The sequence below is a fragment of the Mesoplodon mirus genome, assembly GCF_964341445.2.
Source record: "Mesoplodon mirus genome assembly, chromosome: 6".
NCBI classification, from domain to species: domain Eukaryota; kingdom Metazoa; phylum Chordata; class Mammalia; order Artiodactyla; family Ziphiidae; genus Mesoplodon; species Mesoplodon mirus.
Genome location: NC_138982.1, coordinates 139,421,008 through 139,438,982, shown reverse-complemented (window position 1 = coordinate 139,438,982; position 17,975 = coordinate 139,421,008). Strand labels below are relative to the sequence as shown.

The following is a 17,975-nucleotide window of genomic DNA, read 5'->3' as shown; positions in this document are numbered from 1 at the left end:
CTCCACTAATGGGAGAGTTGTCTCATGAGTGACAGCCCCTCGTCATTGCATCTGCAGAGCTTGCGACCCATGGCATCTGCCTTGGCTATGGTTCCAACACTAAGTGGGAAGCGGGGTACAATTTACGCTAGAGCCCACCCCTCTGGCCTGACCTTCATCCAAAGGTCCACATCACTACAACATTATTGAAAAGTCTGCCTACTCCATGAAATATAATCAGGGAAACAGAATTTTTAAAGAAAATTGTCTCCTCCACTGACCCTATTTTTTTGCCCTGGTTCTCTGGGGACAACTTCCCAACATGGAGGAGGGAGCTAGAATCCAAGCAAAGCATGGGGGTCCTACTGAGATGTGAAGGTAAAGATGAGAGTTCCAAACAGCTGAAGCACCTGGAATCTTTGGGGGACAGGGCAAGAGAGAGAGGAGAGCTATGCAGAAAGGGGTCTCCAAAAGTGTGTAGAGGGGTCCCAAGAATGTACACGGGACTAGGTGAGACAAGCTTAGCACAGAGTGACTGCTAAGAGGTTGAGAGCAGAACAGAAATGAAAGAGGATGGGAAATTCTGGAGTCTTTGCCCAGCCACAGTGGAGAGATCTCTTTAACAGAGGTTTACTGTGTCAACTTGACTGAGCCACGGGCTGTCCAGACAGTTGGTCAAACATTATTCTGGGTGTGTCTATGAGGGTGTTTCTGGATGATATTAACATTCTAATCCACAGACTGACTGCCCTCCCTAATATGGATGGTCCTCATCCAGTGGTTGAGTGCCCGAGTAGAATAAAAAGGCTGACCCTTCCACAGGTAAGAGAGAACTCCTGTCTGACTGCTTTGAGCTGAGACTTCAACCTTTTTCCTGCCTTTGGACTCAAACTGAAACAGCAGCTCTTGAATCTTGAGCCTGCTGGTTTTCAGACTAGAACTTAAACCATCAGCTCTTACGGTTCTCAGGCTTCAGACTCCGACCAGAACTACACCATCAGCTCTCTGGGTCTCCAACTTGCAAAGTGCAGATGTGGGGACTTCTCAGACTCCATAACCACACGAGCCAATTTCTTACACTAAATCATATACCTCCTACTGGGTCTGTTTCTCTGGAGAACCCTTACTAATTCACACCTTAACATCCTTTCCCCCCTTTCAAGACTAAGGACCACACTTTTAGAGTACAGCCTACTCCAGACCAAAACGAATAATGTCTAAAACCAAACCCAGGCAAGATCCACAGGAAGAGCCAGTTTGGAAGTCATGTCCCACCATATTAGAGGGGCCAGGCGTAACTTTGAGCTTTCTATAAATCTTGAGTAATAAAATACAAAACCAAACATAAATAAATTCGAGGTGACCAACCAGCTTTGTAGAACAAACATTAACATTCTCAAGAAGAAAAAAACAGTATTCAATCAAAATTCAGTAAACAAGAAACAGAAAAATGTGATCCACAGTCAAGGGGAGAAAAGAGTCAATAGAACACCAACCCCAGGTTGGAAAAGATGTTAGATATAGCAGACAGCAACTTTAAAGCAGATATTTTATACAAAGAATTAGAAGAAAATGCGTTCAAAAACTTTAAGGAACAATTTGCTCTTTAATGTGTGAACGGACAGAGTATCTCAGCAGAAAAATTGAAACTACAAAAAAAAAGGAAATTATAAAATCACAAAAGACAGTGAGAAAACAGCAGAAAAATATTTGAAGAAATCATGGCTAAAAAAAACCTCTCAAATTATAACCACACCCAGGCACATCACAGGCAAACAGCTTAAAACCAAAGATAAAGACAGAAATCTTGAAAGCAGCCAGAGAGAAAAAAGACAGTATACACAGAGAAAAGAACAAAATAGTAATTATCACTAACGTCTTACCAGACACAAGGAAGCCAGAAGACAGTGGAACACCACCATTAATATGCTCAATGACAACAACTATCAATCTGGAATTCTATATCCAGTTAAAATAACCTTCAAGCACAAAGGTGAAATAAAGACAGAATTTTTTACCAGCATACCTGCACTACAAAAACCACTAAAGAATGTTCTTCAGACTGAGGGGAAATTATACTGGATGGAAACACAAATCTATACAAGGAATGAAGAGTGCCAGAAATGCTAAATAAGTAGGTAAATTTTCATAAATGAGTGTTTTTTCCTTCTTGTAATTAAAGATTATTGTTTAAAACAAAAATTAATCATAAATTGGAGCTTAAAATGTGCTTAAAGCTAAAATCATAAACTTGTAACATATGTAGGAGTAACACATGTAGGAGGAAAAAAATATGGCGACAACTGCACCAAGTGGGAGGCAGGTAAACAGCTTGATAGTGTTTACCGTTATTACACTTGGGAAATGGGGAATGGGAAGCGGAAAGGGTCACTGACTCTAAATATTTAAACACAGATATGAACTTCCCTCGATACACAGAACACCTTCAGAAGTTCCTGTGAAGAAGAGCTCATACAAAGTAATTACAAACACACAAAGAAACCCTCCATCACAAGAGAAACTCAGTGGGTAAACAACCAAACTTCATACCCAAGGAACTAGAAATAATAGAACTATCTGAAAAGAACTTCCAAATATGTATCTTAAGATATTAGAGAAGAGAGTCTGGTTTTTTTTAAGGGTGACAAAAAAAATTAGGCACGTTCAAGAAAGAACCAGGTATTAAAATTAATACACACACATACATTTATGTTCATGACTGGCTCAGGACTGCAAAAACCCTCCGTTGGTACCTTCCATTCTAAGTGTGACCATCTTTTCTTTTTTAAACAACACTGTTTACTGTGTGTTCATACCTTATTCAAAATGATCAGTCCAAAATTAGCTAAAATAAGGTATAGCATAATAAAAAACAAGAAGTCCAACTGTAACACATTTTCAAGTTTGATACAACCAAGCAATTTTAGGAAAAGTATAATCATAGTCTGTTTTTCATTATCCTCCTGCAATCACACCTTCTCACACAGTCATTAAAATTCCTAAACTGCTAAAATGAGTGCCAATAATTTATATCATTTTCTTAAATTTAGACTCGTTTTTAATAAATCCTGATAAAAATTATGACTCTCAGCTTGAGCTAGTTCTGAAAGAACAATAACCTCCACTATTTAGAGACCAGTAGCTCAAAACCATTGTTAGGACACGAGAGGTGGTAAAACTGGGGGCAAAGCCTCGCAATTTGGATCCCAAACGTGAATCTCAAGCTAATGTCGAAAAGATGTAAGATACATCACGAAGTTTTACTTTAACTGGAAATATACTTACGAATATCTTAAAGTTACTATTTCAAAAGCAAACTTCCTACTCTTCCAAATAATGCATAGGAGTGTAAGCTAAAACATGTCACCCTCCAAAAACTATCCACGTCCTAATCTCTGGATGTTATCACAGTTAGGAAAAGGTCTTTACAGGTGTGGTTATGATGTAGGTAAGAATCTTGAGATGAGGAGATTATCCAGGTGGGTCCTACATGCCTTTACAAGTGTGCTATGAGAGAGGCAGGAGGACACGCGACACACCGGCAGAAGAGGAGAAGGCAGATGAGGAGAAGGCAGAGCGACCATGGAGGCAGAGGTCGGAGGGATGCAGCCACGCGTCAAAGAATGCTGGCAGCCGCCAGAAGCTAGGCGAGGCAGGCAAGAGAATGTCTCTTAGAGACCCCCTGGGCCTGATGACGCTTTCATCTTGTTTCAGTGGTACTGATTTTAGACTCCTGGCCTCCAGAACAAGTACAGAATAAATTTCTGTTGCTTTAAGTCACTAAGTCTGTGGTGCTTTTTTTACAGCAGCCACAGGAAACTAATACAAAGAGGAAAGAAAGACATTTTCAAATCTTCTTAAAATATGTACATTTACAAATGTCACCTATGAACAATGCTCCAATCTGTATTTGTATTCTTGGAGGATGTGGAAAAGTATGCTTGATTTATGTCAACATCTCATTTGGAATGAGATGCTTTTTTGTGAGTTCCTTCAAGACTTAAAAAGACAGAACCACTGGAAAACATATAGTGTAAAATCCCCACCACTTGCATGCTCAGTGAAACCCACTACTGAGCTATCCGACCTGTAACAGTTCAAGAAAGCTTTCACATGTTCTATCACAAACAGCAAATGTTAAAATGTCAAACCTAGGCTGTCAATGACATGAGGGCACAAACCATATTTGTGTTTTTCACTACTTTATCCCCAACTTTTGGTACATTACCAAATAAATCAGCCTTTGTATTTCCTGTCAAGATTCCCTACTACCATACGCTGCATGTTTGCTATACCACACTTCCCCTTCCTTTACTCTGCAGCTTAATAATGAACCCCCAGACCTCCATCCGCAATATCTAAGTGGGTTAAGCAGCAGTCATGCCCTCGTCAAAGCCAAGGCAAACCTAACATGCTGAAAGGAAGGAATAGTCTGACATGTCCTGTCAAGTTGTTTCACCAGGAAGAAGCCACTTACTTGAACATCAATGCATAAGCCAGATTTGGCTCCAACATTACCAACTGCTTCTAGGCGTTAAAATCCCAGGCTCCTTCCACTAAAGGACAGGGCCGCTCTCAACTCACAGAACTGTTGGGACTGATTAAGGTGATACACATAAGTGCCTAGCACATGGTTTGCATTACCACGTTTAGTTCCACTTCCCTTTACTTCAGAGAAGGGAACGTATCCTTAACCTTCACAAGCTTTTCCATCATGTTACTTGCCTTCCAAGGTCCAGGCAACTGCAGATGGGGACAGAGAAGAGTTCTCCTAGCACCTGACGAGGCTGGTCCCTCTGGGGCAGAAAGAAAAAGGGAAGTCACTCCTGTCTCAAGCTCTGCTCTTCACCTTATGTGAGCTCTCCCATCCTCTGCACCTGAATATCATATTCAGAACCTGCCCTGTAACAGTTGGAGAATTCATCCCTTAAGAAGAAAATGTTCTTAATAGTGGTATTGTGATTTGTTTATAAGTCTCGTCTTCTCTACCAGGTTGTAACTTCCTTATGGGCAGAGACTATATCATATTCAAGGCCAAAGTACAGAGCACAGTTTCCCACACAGATGACGATGAAGATGTATTTAACTGAAGCCATCAAGTCGATATACAGTATCTTAACACTATGTTAAAACAAAAGTATGTAAATTATCTGCCTTGTTCTGCTATTGGTAGTTATGCTGAGCAGATAACTTTTCCAGAATCCCTGTTCAATTAGGCAAGGACCAAGAAGTCTAGATTTCTATCTCACAGTAATTTCCCAGCTTACTTCTAAAGGGAGATATGAGCACTTAACTTTATGTACCAAATAAATTAGCACATACCTGGCACAGACTTAACTTATAATGCCACGTAACATTTTTTATGACACTTTTTAATTTATGAAACAATTTCAAGTACAACTTACGTCATGCTCCCTGAACCCTGTGAAACCAGGTAGGTATAATTTTGCACTTTTACATGTGAGGCAACTGAGGTGCAGACTATCCAAAGCAGTGGACATCCCATACCACTGACAGCTGCATCAGAGTCACCCTGAGGGGCCTGTTAAAAATTCAGATTCAGAGACCTAACCATCAGAACCTCCAGAGGATAGGGCCTGAACCTATATTTTGAACAAGGGCCCCAAGCGATTTTGACACATGGCCAAATTTACAAACTAGCAAGAATTCAGAGCCCAAGAGGCCTGATGGTATTTAAGAAGGAGCTTCCTTCTGTTGGGCTAGTTTACCGAAGTGAACTATGGGCTACTCCTCTGGAAAACTGAGATGTCACTTGTGACTGAATGTGCACCTAGGTGTTTCTAGGAACACAGAATGCAGCAAAGATTAAACGACTCTTTACCTGGCTTGTACTCTGAGGACACAAAGGTATAATCCGTTAGAGCTGGTTAGTTTTATGTTCCTAATTAATTTCAAAACTTGCCTTTTGATATACTCTACTTAGCATTTTTATCCAAGTGCCAAAATAATTTACTTCCTCTTTGTGTTAATTGTAAGATGTTTGCTAAACAAAAACATTAAGTAAAACGCTTCCCCCAAAAGGGTACGACTCAGAAGGCTGAATGGTTTCATCCCCACTCTCTGTGGCAGAGACAGCCATCTCCTTCCTCCATAAATACAGTCAAGCACACAACTGCCCTGCTAGGTTACACTTCCCAGCTTCCCTTGCAGCTGGGTAGCCATGCAACTAAGTTTTCACGGACAGAATGTGAAAAAAAAGCGTGGGGTGACACTTATGGTCTTTTAAGACAAGGAGTGAACACTTTTGTCTCTTCACCTGCCTGTGAGTTGGGGCAAGGACAACACAGATGAGGACCGTCCCCTAGGGTACTGTGAATGATCAAGGTGGAAGAAACGTGTCTCTGGATGACCCACTGAAGCAGCACCCCCAGCAACCTGGCCATTCACCTCCTCGAGATGGTTCTGTGTTCTCAGAGCCATCCAAGTGCTGGCTCCCACCTACAGCAGCTTCACCGCGGACCCTAACACGCCACTGTGTACGTGACGACTAGAACTAATCCCCTCTGGCAACTATTTAATACATCAGCTGAGGATGTTTCTAAGGTGTTTGATAATAAAATGTTGGATGCTGAAGGGCTCTTAAAAGATCATCTATGAAAGTCTAGAGATTAAAAGACATGGCAGGAAGAACACTGGACCCTGGGACTCCTAACTTCCCAGGTCACTCTCCCTTTAACACTATGTTAAGCCTGGATTCTAAAATCATAGAAAAAAGAACTGCATTTTTAAAAATAACCTTTGGATTCATTTTATTCATTGATTCAACAAATAATCTACCCCAGCATCTGCCAGTTGCCAAGCAATGTGTTTTCAGGTGAATGCAGATTTACAGAGACCTTTCGTCTTCTGGCTGTACTATGCCTTTAACCCTCCTGAGCCTGGATAAATTACACAGAAAACAAGTACAAAGACGTTAACACTACCCTGAAGGACCCAGAAATACTCAAATCAAAATCTGAAGTTTTTCCTTATAGAAAGTAATACATTAGAAACGTCTCTTCTGCTTCTGCTACTGCCCTGTAATAGCCCCCATCCCAAAAAAGTATTTTCATTTGTACCCAGTCCAAAGCAAAGAAAGAAGTCAGTAAACCCAAGTAACAATATTCGGCCTACACTCCTTCCCAGAGAACAGGGGCACTGGGGTCCTGCCTTCTCACCCACCCTGACCCCCCGGGGCCTGCACCATACAGGAGACAGAGGCGTGGGAACTTGCCTCACTCCCAGGAGAGACAGGAACGCCTCCTTTCCTGTGGCATACAAGAGATCCTGGTGAGCTATGTGATAATAAGCTAAAGAACAGGAAGAGCTTTTGCTAGAAAGCTAAAAGGTTTCCAAATCCCAGAACAGAGTCCATTCTAACAGTGCTTTGTCCATAAGGATAAGATCGACCTGCCTGGATGCAAAACTCCATAGAGTAAAATGCTTTCTCCCTCTGGATTTTTAGAAGGAAATCTATTTAGTGCAGGTAAAACCTCAGTATTAAAAAAAAATTACCCAGATCCCGTACCAAGGTGTTCCGGGATGGGGGAGGTGGCTCAAGTGCCGTGGGGCAGGCACTGTGCAGGAGTAATCCTTACAGAACAATGCTTCTCAACCTTTTCTCCTTTGTTCCCATCACCAGGAAGAAAACTTTAGTTAAATTAAATTTCTCCTTAATGAGAGAAGTTAAATATTATGGAATAAGATTCTGTCAGGTAAGGCCGACTTACTGTAATCTCTAAGATTTTTTTCACTCCCCCACGCCCAAGAACAAGTTCTCCCCCTTGGGGAGTGGTATCACCCCCATGGAGAATGCGTGTCACAGGACCTAAAAATGTGATCCTCAAACTTTACACATCACCCAGACCCCTTCTCAGACATTTGGATATGCTAAGTCTGAGGGTAGACCCAAAAATCTGCATTTCTTTTAAGCTTTCCAGAGGACTCCAATGTATATGGTCAATGAGCCACAATGTTTCAGACAAATTTCCACTGTTACACCCAAGCCCAGTAACAGGATGACCTCAATATGAGAACTATTTAAATGAAATGAAACACTGTCACATTCCCGGCATTAAGGAGATCTGCTCAGGGGCAAAAAAGAAAGTCTGGAGCTACAATTACAGGAGGTGTGAATTCTATTTCTTCTTTCTCCTGTACAAAGGACAATCACAGGATTACTGGAGAAATACTTGAGATATTTTATGGACTGTAACATGTGACCCAAAAGGAGGTTTACGTCACTTATTTCACAAAGTACATATTCAGGGTTTTTATCTAGTACTATGGTACTTTAACTTAGGTGTAATTTGGAGCTGAGAAGGCCATAAAGTACTCATTATCTCTTTTACCCAATCTCCAAATCTGTATTTATAAACCCTACCAAAATTATCAAACCACAGTTTAACTGAATAAGACAAGTCATGTTAATATTATACAGCTATCTGAATGTAGTTACAGCAAAAAGGAATACAATTACATCAGTGCATTATAAAATGCATAAACTGGTCAGATTAGATAATAAAAAAACAAAACAGAAAAATCACCTTTTTCCCCTTCAGAAAAATACTTGGTTCATGTGGTGGGAAGTTCCTTGGTGGTCCCAATAAACCACTCTGGCCAGTGTCCACACCTTGTACAGTCCCCTCTGCTTGAATCTGGACAGGCCTGCGACTTGCTTTAGGCCTAAAGAATCTGGTGAAGATGACATTATGCCAGTTCCAGGCATAAGTCTTAAGATGGCCCAGTGGCTTCCGCTGTTGGCACCTCCAGAATCCAGTCACCACCTCTGGAATCCACCACCACGTACGAAGTTCAGCTACCCCAAGACGATGCTGTGAGAAAGCCCACAGTAACCAGATGAAAAAGTCACAAGGAGGAAGCTGCCTCAGAGACCACACGTGTGCTGGAATCCAACATCTCAGACTTCCCAGTCCCAGGAGACACCATGTGGAGTGGAGGCAAGGCCTGCCCAAATTGGAGAATTGTGAGCAAAGAAAAGAGTATTGGTTGTTTTAAGCCGCTGAGATTTGACATGGTTCATTAAATAAATATAGATAACCTCAACATTTTGTATGCAAGCAAACATGGAAGAAAAGTTACAATGTATGTGGTTGGAAAATGTCTGAAAGTAAACACTCTACATCTGAAATCATTTATCTTCTTGAACTGGAAAAAGGCTGGTAAATTCTGACACCTTATATTGTATCAGCACATTTCTTTAACAAACAACTCAGGACTCCTACGAGATGGTCAAAACTGAGGAGAAAAGGGGGTCAAGACTCCATCTCCAGACTAGAGACGTATATATACCCACAAATAGTTTATTAAACTTCAGTAAAAAACTTGCCTATAGACAACCTCTTTGAGAATATGTCCTCCTGGCTAAGCTACAGAGTGGAGTTTTTTACACAGAGGCATTAATGAGTAATGAAAAGTACCGTTACCTGCTATCAGTAAGTGACAACCATGGGTAAGACTTCATATTAATAGGTTCAAACACTTATTGAGAATGTTAGATATACTATGGGCCAGGCATCCTGGATACCAGGAAAAAAAAACAATCCCTGCCCATAGCTGCTCAATCTAGCAAAGGCCCCAAATACAAATAATGATTTTATAAATGCTACTTAGAATAAAACTGTGCACAAAAAGGAACTAACAAGAACACAGAAGACACAGCTATTCTTTCTACCCAATTCCTGCCTCCTTCCAGAAGAGCTAGGAGAAACTAAAAGAGATGACATCTGAGATGAGTAAGGTTATGGAAGACTTTCCCCAAAACCCACCCCACAAAGAAAACATTCTAATATTGGTTCTATTAAGGGCACATTTGCCTGCTTTGTTCTCGAGCATCTAAATCAGGGCCTGTCACAAACTAGGTACACAAACATTTGTTAAATGTAATTTAACTCCTACAGTTATGACCTTGGACATTTCACTCAGCATCATTTATAAAAGATGAATAATGGCTTACAGAGTTACTTTGAGAATTAAATGAGATACTGTATGGTAGTATTTGGAAAATGATAATAGGTCAATAAAAACTTTGGGTGGTATTATTTTAGAGGAAGCAGCATTTGTTTATGTATTTAATGCCTCAAGAGCCCACTATATGCCAAGCTCTGTGCTCTACAGAAAACGCTGTAAAACTAGCACAGACAACGTGCCTCAAAGGAAAACTGAGAGGGAAAGAGCAGAAAGCATAACACGTGTGGGGAAGTGAAAGCTACTTAGAATAGCTCTGGAGTGGAGCAAATACAGTAGGGCTGCAGATAAAAAGACTGGAAACGTAAGCTGAGGTCCAACTAGAAAGAGAACCTGAATATTTTAATAAACTTGGTCTTCAGTACATGGAAACGAGAATCACGGATGATTACAGGCTGTGGCGAAACAGCACAACCAGGGTGAAAGCAGCTATAGCAGGAGGGGGGGTAAGGCTGACAAGTGTAACAAAAAATAAAGACAACAAAAAAGATCTGAAAAGGGGGCTTCCCTGGTGGCGCAGTGGTTGAGAATCTGCCTGCCGATGCAGGGGACACGGGTACGAGCCCTGGCCTGGAAAGATCCCACATGCCGCGGAGCAACTAGGCCCGTGAGCCACAACTACTGAGCCTGTGCGTCTGGAGCCTGTGCTCCACAACAAGAGAGGCCGCGACAGTGAGAGGCCCATGCACCGCGATGAAGAGTGGCCCCCGCTCGCCGCAACTGGAGAAAGCCCTCACACAGAAATGAAGACCCAACACAGCCAAAAATAAATAAATAAATTAATTTTTAAAAATTGAAAAAAAAAAAAAGATCTGAAAAGGGAATACTACAGCTTCACCGAGTACACATTCAACACAGTGGATAGTCCATGCATTTACAATTAGTCTCTCACAAAGCTCCACTGAAAATAAAATCAGTATAGAAGTCAAAAAATAATAATAATAAAAGAAAGTAATGGACAAATGTTTAGATAATGAAATAAAACATAGACAGTGGTAGGAGACTTAGGAGAATGAAGGAAGGCACAGAATAAGTGTCTACACTTGGAGATACCAAAGAAAATACTTAATGTACCCTGAAACCTGGAAAGGCTTAGGACACACACATATTCTCTATGTCCACTGAGACCTGGAGAAGATCCACACCCTAAGAGCAACAAGCACATCTAATGCTCAGGTTTTGGTTTCTAATACCATCCTCCATGAAAAAGAACCAGAGCTCTAGGCAAAGAGTTCTCACACTTGACACCATATGCACGATCCATGAAGGAAAGATTTAATCAACTGGACTTCATCAAAATTCAAACCTTTTGCTCTGAAAGACTCTTTTAAGAGGGTGAAAAGGCAAGCTATGGACAGGGAGAACGTATTTTCGAACCACATATCCAACAAAGACCTTGTATCTAGAATACATAAAGAACTCTCATAACTCAGCAGTTAAATTTTTTTTTTTAAATCCAATCAGAAAATGGGCAAGACATGAACAGATATATCACCAAAGAGGAGATACAGAGGGCAAGCAAGCAAATGAAAAAATGTTCAACATCGTTAGTCATTAAAGAAATGCAAATTAAAACCGTAACAACAGCTATAAATAAAAAACAGTGATAACACTAAACGGTGGGGACAATGCTGAGAAACTGGATCCCTCATACAGTGCCGGTGAGAACAATAAAGTGGTACAGACACTATGGAAAACAGTCCGGTGATTGCTTACAAAACTAAACACGTGCTCACCACGTGACCCACCAATCACACTCTTAAACTTCTACCCCAAAAAACAGAAAACGTTTACATGAAAATCTGTTCCCGAACATTCAAAGCAGTTTTATTCATAATATTATACAAAATATTGGAAACAATCCCAATGTCCTTCAATAGGTGAATGTTTGAACAAACTTGGTACATCCATACAATAGATAGAACACTACCCAGCAATAAGAAAGAATTAACTATTGATATACACAACACCAAATGGACCTCAAGGCATCAGGCTTTGTGAAAAAGACTGATCTCAAAAGGTTACTACTGTATAATTCCATTCATATAACATACTGAAGTGACAAAACTACAGACATGGAGAATAAACAAAATGGTGGAGGGGGGTGTTGGGAATACAAAGAGGTAGCAAAAGAGTTCTTCTAAAGTGATGGAACAGCTCTGTTATCTTGATTGTGGGGCTAGCTACACAACTCTATACGTGAAATAGATAAGTTACAAAAGACTATACACACACGCAAATGCAAGCTTAAAAAATAATGAAAAGTGAGTAGTTCTGTAGTGCAATGAACAGAAATGTACCAGATATATCAAATTTCCTGATTTTGATACTGTAGTAGGGCTACACAAAACTCCACTGAAGGAAGTTGGATGAAGGGGGTACATGGGACTTTATATTATTTTTGCAACTTCCTGTGAGTCTACAATTATTTCAAAATGAAGGATTTTTTTAAAGGGAGGGGGGTCCTTGGAAAAATAGCCAATTCCAAGTCCAAGGCTGAGACAGGGGTTGAAGATGAGCATGGAAAGTGCTCCAAACAATGATGCAGATATGCTAAAAGGACACAGACGCAAATTGGAAGGGGCTTCGACTAGCAAACTCTGGGACAAGTGAGGCTTCAAGATAAATAATTACAGTAATGGATTACAACCCACTGCATAAAACAGAGAATCAGGTACTCATAGTGATATAAAACAAGTGAATAAATTAGAAGTCTGATTACTGATGGAAGATTTACACAGTCTCAAAGTATCTCTATACAAAATATTTATTACAAAGAGGGAGGAAAAGTAACTTTAAAATGGAGAAGCCTTAAGGCACCACCATAATCAAGTGATCAAAGTACACGTCATCAATAATGGAACGAAATGAGATCATATGCCACCTGTAGTAGGCACAGTAATGCCCCTGCCCCAAGACTGGTCCACATCCTAATCCTCAGAACCTGTGAACGTGTTACTTTACATGGCAAAGGAGGATTATGTTTGCAGAAGAAATTAAATTTGCCAATCAGATGACTTTAAAATTGAGATTATCCTCAAGTATCCCAGTGGGCCCGATGTAATCACAAAGGTCCTTAAGAGTGAAAGGGTGGGTGAGAAGAAGCGTGAGAGGGAGAGATGGCAGCATGAGATGGACGAGGTCCAAACTTGCTGGCTTTGAAAAGAGAAGAAGGGGGCCATAAGCCAAGAAGTGCAGGCAGCCTCCAGAAGCTGGAAAGGGCAAGGAAAAACATTATTTTGTAGAGTCTCCAAAAGGAATGCAGCCCTACTGACACCTTGATTTGAGCCCAGTTGAGATGCATTTTGGACTTCTGAACTCCAGAACTGTAATATAATAAATGTCTGTTTTTTAAACCACTGAATTTGTGGTAATTTTTTTACAGTACAAACAGAAAAACAATAATACACCATCTAACAAAATGCAATGAAATTAATATAGCATCACTTCTATGATACTCCTGGCAAAATGCTTAACCTACATCTAATACAAAGAAACATCAGACAAACTCACACTGAGAGTGATTCTATAAAATAACTGGTCTGTACTCTTCAAAAATACCAATATCATAAAAGAAAAAACAGTTGAGGGACTATTCTAGATCAAGAGTTGAAGAGACGTGACAACAAAATGTGTTAAGTGATCCTAGACTGACTGTATCCTTTTCCTATAAAGAACACCACTGGGGCAACTGCTGAAACCTGAATGGAGGCTTAAGGATCAGACAGCTGTAATATATCAATGTTACATTCCTGCCTTTGATGGTCGTATTGTTGTCAGGCAAGAGAATGTCTGTTTGTAGGAAACATGCACTACAATATTCAACAGAGACATCATGTCAACAACTCTCTCTCAAAAGATTCAGTAAATAAAAGTTATCTGTATTTTACCGGCAACTTTCCTGAGTTCGTTTTAACAAATAAGTGTATAAAATAAATGTAGTAAAACCCCAAATTGCAGCCCAAACCCTATACAGGCTGGCAACTATCATGCCCCCAAATAGACCAGAGGCATGCAGGCTCTGTGGGGAAAATGCAGAGGCTCTACTCGTTGAAAGATCAAGCACAACAGAGAATTGGTTTGAGGCAGAAGACTAAAAACAGAACTGAGTAAGAGTCTCTATACGGAACTGTGGACTCTAGTCCCCTTCTCCAGTTCTGCTTGCAGAACATCAGCAACAGGAATACACGTTCCCTCTCCCCCAGGCATTCGACTTACAGTTTCAATCAGGAGACACCAAGAGCCCTGGAGTAAAAGCCCTAGGGTTACTCATATTCATGGGTCCCTCAAGCACCACACTAAGCCTTCAGTGAACAAGCCTCAACCTCACAAAGAGCTTCCTTCGGCTTTATTGTAACTTACTCTTAAATATAAGCCACCAGCCCAGGGATGGCCAGATATTTGAGGAAAGCTGCCAAAACTCAGACAGCAATCAAAACAAGCAGAAAAACAGGAATCCAGAGGAAACTGAGAGACAATGCCATGAAAGGGGAAAAAAGGCAATTAACCGTATATATGAACGTGCTTGAAGAGGCAAAAGAATATATGTAACCATGAAGTAAAAACAAAATGCTAGTGGGGGGTGGGGGGAGGAGCAGAGAACATAAAAAATACCCTGATGGAAAATAAAAGTTGAAAAATATCTCCCCATAAGGGTAAAAAGTAAACAGATAGAAAATAGACAAGGTAACACTACAAAACTTCAGAACACCACAGATGAAGATCAGATCCTTAAAACTTCCGGGAAGTGGGAGTTTATATAAAAAGGACCAAATTTTCTTATAAACTAATGGATCTATATTAATATTTAGTAGCCACTAACATCACAGGAAGTCAGATATTTTTGTGCCTCCTAAAGATAACATACCACTCATGCAGTATTCTCCCCACTCACCACCTCTCAAAAAAAAAAAGAGAAAAAGAAGAAAAAACCAAAATTTTATCAAGATCTTACTGCCAAATACAGGAAATACATTACAAGGGACAGGGAACACATCAATGACACCACAGGGTTTCATTCAACAACATCCAGGCTGTAGAAGACTACAAGACAGATGATACACTTTCTTCAACAAATAAAACTCACAGGGAAAAAAACCACCAATAGATTAAGAGATTTAAGAGATTTGTCAGTCAATGACAATTTATGGACCTTACCTAGATCCTGATTTGAATGAACTGTTTAAAAATATAATTATGAGACAATCGAGGTAACTTGAACTTTAACTGGATATTTAAAGAATTAGTTAATCTTTTAAAGGTACGATAATGCTACTGCGGTTATAGTTTAGAAACTAGTCCTTATCTTTTAGAGATACATACTAAAATACTCAAGAATGAAATTATATATCTGGGTTTGCTTGTATAAAATCAAAGGGAAGAGGGGTAGACAGGATTATGAATTTTTTTAAAGTGGCCACGAGGGCTTCCCTGGTGGCGCAGTGGTTAAGAATCCGCTTGCCAATGCAGGGGACACAGGTTCGAGCCCTGGTCCGGGAAGATCCCTCTTGCCGCGGAGCAACTAAGCCTTTGTGCCACAACTACTGAGTCTGTGCTTTAGAGCCCACGTGCCACAACTACTGAGCCCACGCGCCACAACTACTGAAGCCCGTGCGCCTAGAGCCCGTGCTCTGCAACAAGAGAAGCCACTGCAATGAGAAGCCCGCGCACCACAATGAAGAGAAACCCCTGCTCACCGCAACTAGAGAAAGCCCATGCACAGCAACAAAGACCCAACACAGCCAAAAATAAATTAATTAAAAAAAAAAAAAAAGCGGCCATGAGTTGATCAATGTTGAAGTTGGGTGATGGATACATGGGAGTGCATTATGTTCTCTAACTTTTCCAATGGAATCCAGAATACAAATTATATCTGCTATAGAAGCTAAAAAACCATGAATCCATTCAGAGTTCTCAGTAAAAATTATATTCCAACTGCAATTCTGTACCCAGTCAAAACTTTTACTCGTGAGAGAAAGCAGATTAAAGATATCTTCAGATGATGTCTCAAAAAATTAACCTCTCTTGCACCCTTTCTCAGGAAGTACTGAAAGCTGTGCTCTGGCAAAAAGAAAGATAAAGGCAGGAAAGATAAAGGTCAGAGAACTAGGAAACAGGAGACCCAAACCTGTTGGAAATACACAAAGGAACCCTATTAGACCTAGAGAGCAAGAATTCCATACAGACTAATAAGGACCTACTGTACAGCACAGGGAACTTTCCTCAATACTCTGTAATGACCTACATGGGAAAAGAATCTAAAAGAGTAGATGTGTGTATACGTATAACTGATTCACTGTGCTGTACAGCAGAAACTAACACAACATTATAACTCAACTATACTCCATTAAAAAAAAAAAAAAAAAGAATTCCATACAGGAGTAGTTCGATGGAGGGCCCCTTAAGAACGTTCTTAAGGGAGGGGGTGGGGGTGAGTGAGAATGAGGAACGGGACAACTAATTATCTGATATTTGTGCAGAACTATATGGAGAGGCTATTAGAAGGTACAGGAAAACTCAGTCACTAGTACCTAGAAAACACAACAAAATTATACAAGGAAAACAAAACAGGAAAAACAAAATTATACAAGGAGGGAAATGTAATCATAGTATACAATTTTCCTCCATGGTGAACAAGACTTATATAATCATCATTAAACACAATACATTTAGGGCTTCCCTGGTGGCGCAGTGGTTGAGAGTCAGCCTGCCGATGCAGGGGACACGGGTTCGTGCCCCGGTCCGGGAAGATCCCACATGCCGCGGAGCGGCTGGGCCCGTGAGCCATGGCCGCTGGGCCTGCGCGTCCGGAGCCTGTGCTCCGCAACGGGAGAGGCCACAACAGTAGAGGCCCACGTACCGCAAAAAAAAAAAAAAAACACAATACATTTAAAGAAAAAATATATACATATAAAACTATAATGGACAGATGGAAGAAAAAGTGTAAAACAGGTGGTTTAAAGTTAAATATTCATCTACCTTAATAGAAAGTCAATAAATAATATCTTAAATTTTAAGTCAAATACCAAATTAGGGTCAGAGTTACCTACCCAGCCTCCACTCTCCCCTTCTTCCTTTGTAACAGAAGCTAACTTTGTCCAGAACCGCTTTGCACACCCATCCCTTTAGGCATGTTCTCAGCGAAAGCGCTCAGTTCCAGGCGTGTGCCTAATTGGTCTAAATGTAATTCCATTTCCCTTTCTAGTGAGTCTTTCAGAAACAGGCATATAACCCAGGAGGTAAGTCTGCCAGAGTTTCTAGGCAAAGTTTCCATATTCTTATACAGCTACAAGAAAAATAATTTTCTTTCTCTGGACACTGCTGGATCTGGGTACAACTCCTCAAACTGCTGCAGCCATCTTATTAATCTGAGGATGTAGCCGGCCAATGACTGAAGGGGGAGACAGAAAACAGGCGCCCTGAAGACATTATTGTGCCGCAAAACCAATTAGCCCTAGAGCCCACCCTACCTCTGGACTTACAACTGGGATTTACACTGAAGCCAGTTTGGGTCGTGGTCTCAGTATTACCACCCAAAAGCATCCTAACTGATAAGCAAATTATTTAGAAATAGATAAACAGCAGAAGAAACAGCTAAGAGTTGAGGAAAAAGTGATTACCTACGGGGCAGAGCTTGCCAGCTAGTGTGCATGGCACACAGTGCCACTAATGTTCCAGAAGTGGCAAGATCCCCTAAAGACCTCAGGACACCCAAACAGCCTCTTCTATTTTGTCCATACAGACCCTCAGGTGGAAAAGTTCAGGAAGCACTGCTCTACGGAGCAGGACTGGAGTAATGAAGGGTGTGCCTGGGGACAGGCTTTTTTCATCACACGTCTTTCGGAAGTATTCAATTTTGATTATATGCATATTAAAACTAAAAAGTAATTCTTAAAAAAAATTATTGCAGTAAGCAAAAAGAAACTAAAGATCTGATCTGTAGAGAGGTCATTAACAATAATGTAAAGAAAGAACTTAATTGAAGACTATTTCAGAAACAAAACTCAAGA

The 17,975-nt window shown here is 40.6% G+C and overlaps 1 protein-coding gene across 4 annotated transcripts in view; it reads right to left on the bottom strand.

Annotated features, from left to right (window-relative positions):
* DYRK1A (dual specificity tyrosine phosphorylation regulated kinase 1A) overlaps positions 1–17,975 on the bottom strand; it is a 144,363-nt gene that overhangs the window by 106,369 nt on the left and 20,019 nt on the right. The window contains exon 1 of one of the 4 annotated variants that reach the window (XM_082625070.1): positions 8,526–9,120. The exons of the other annotated variants lie outside the window; for them this stretch is intronic. The gene's annotated coding sequence lies outside the window, so the exon portion shown is untranslated. Of the gene's footprint in view, positions 1–8,525; positions 9,121–17,975 lie in introns of those variants that run through there. 4 annotated transcript variants of the gene reach the window in all.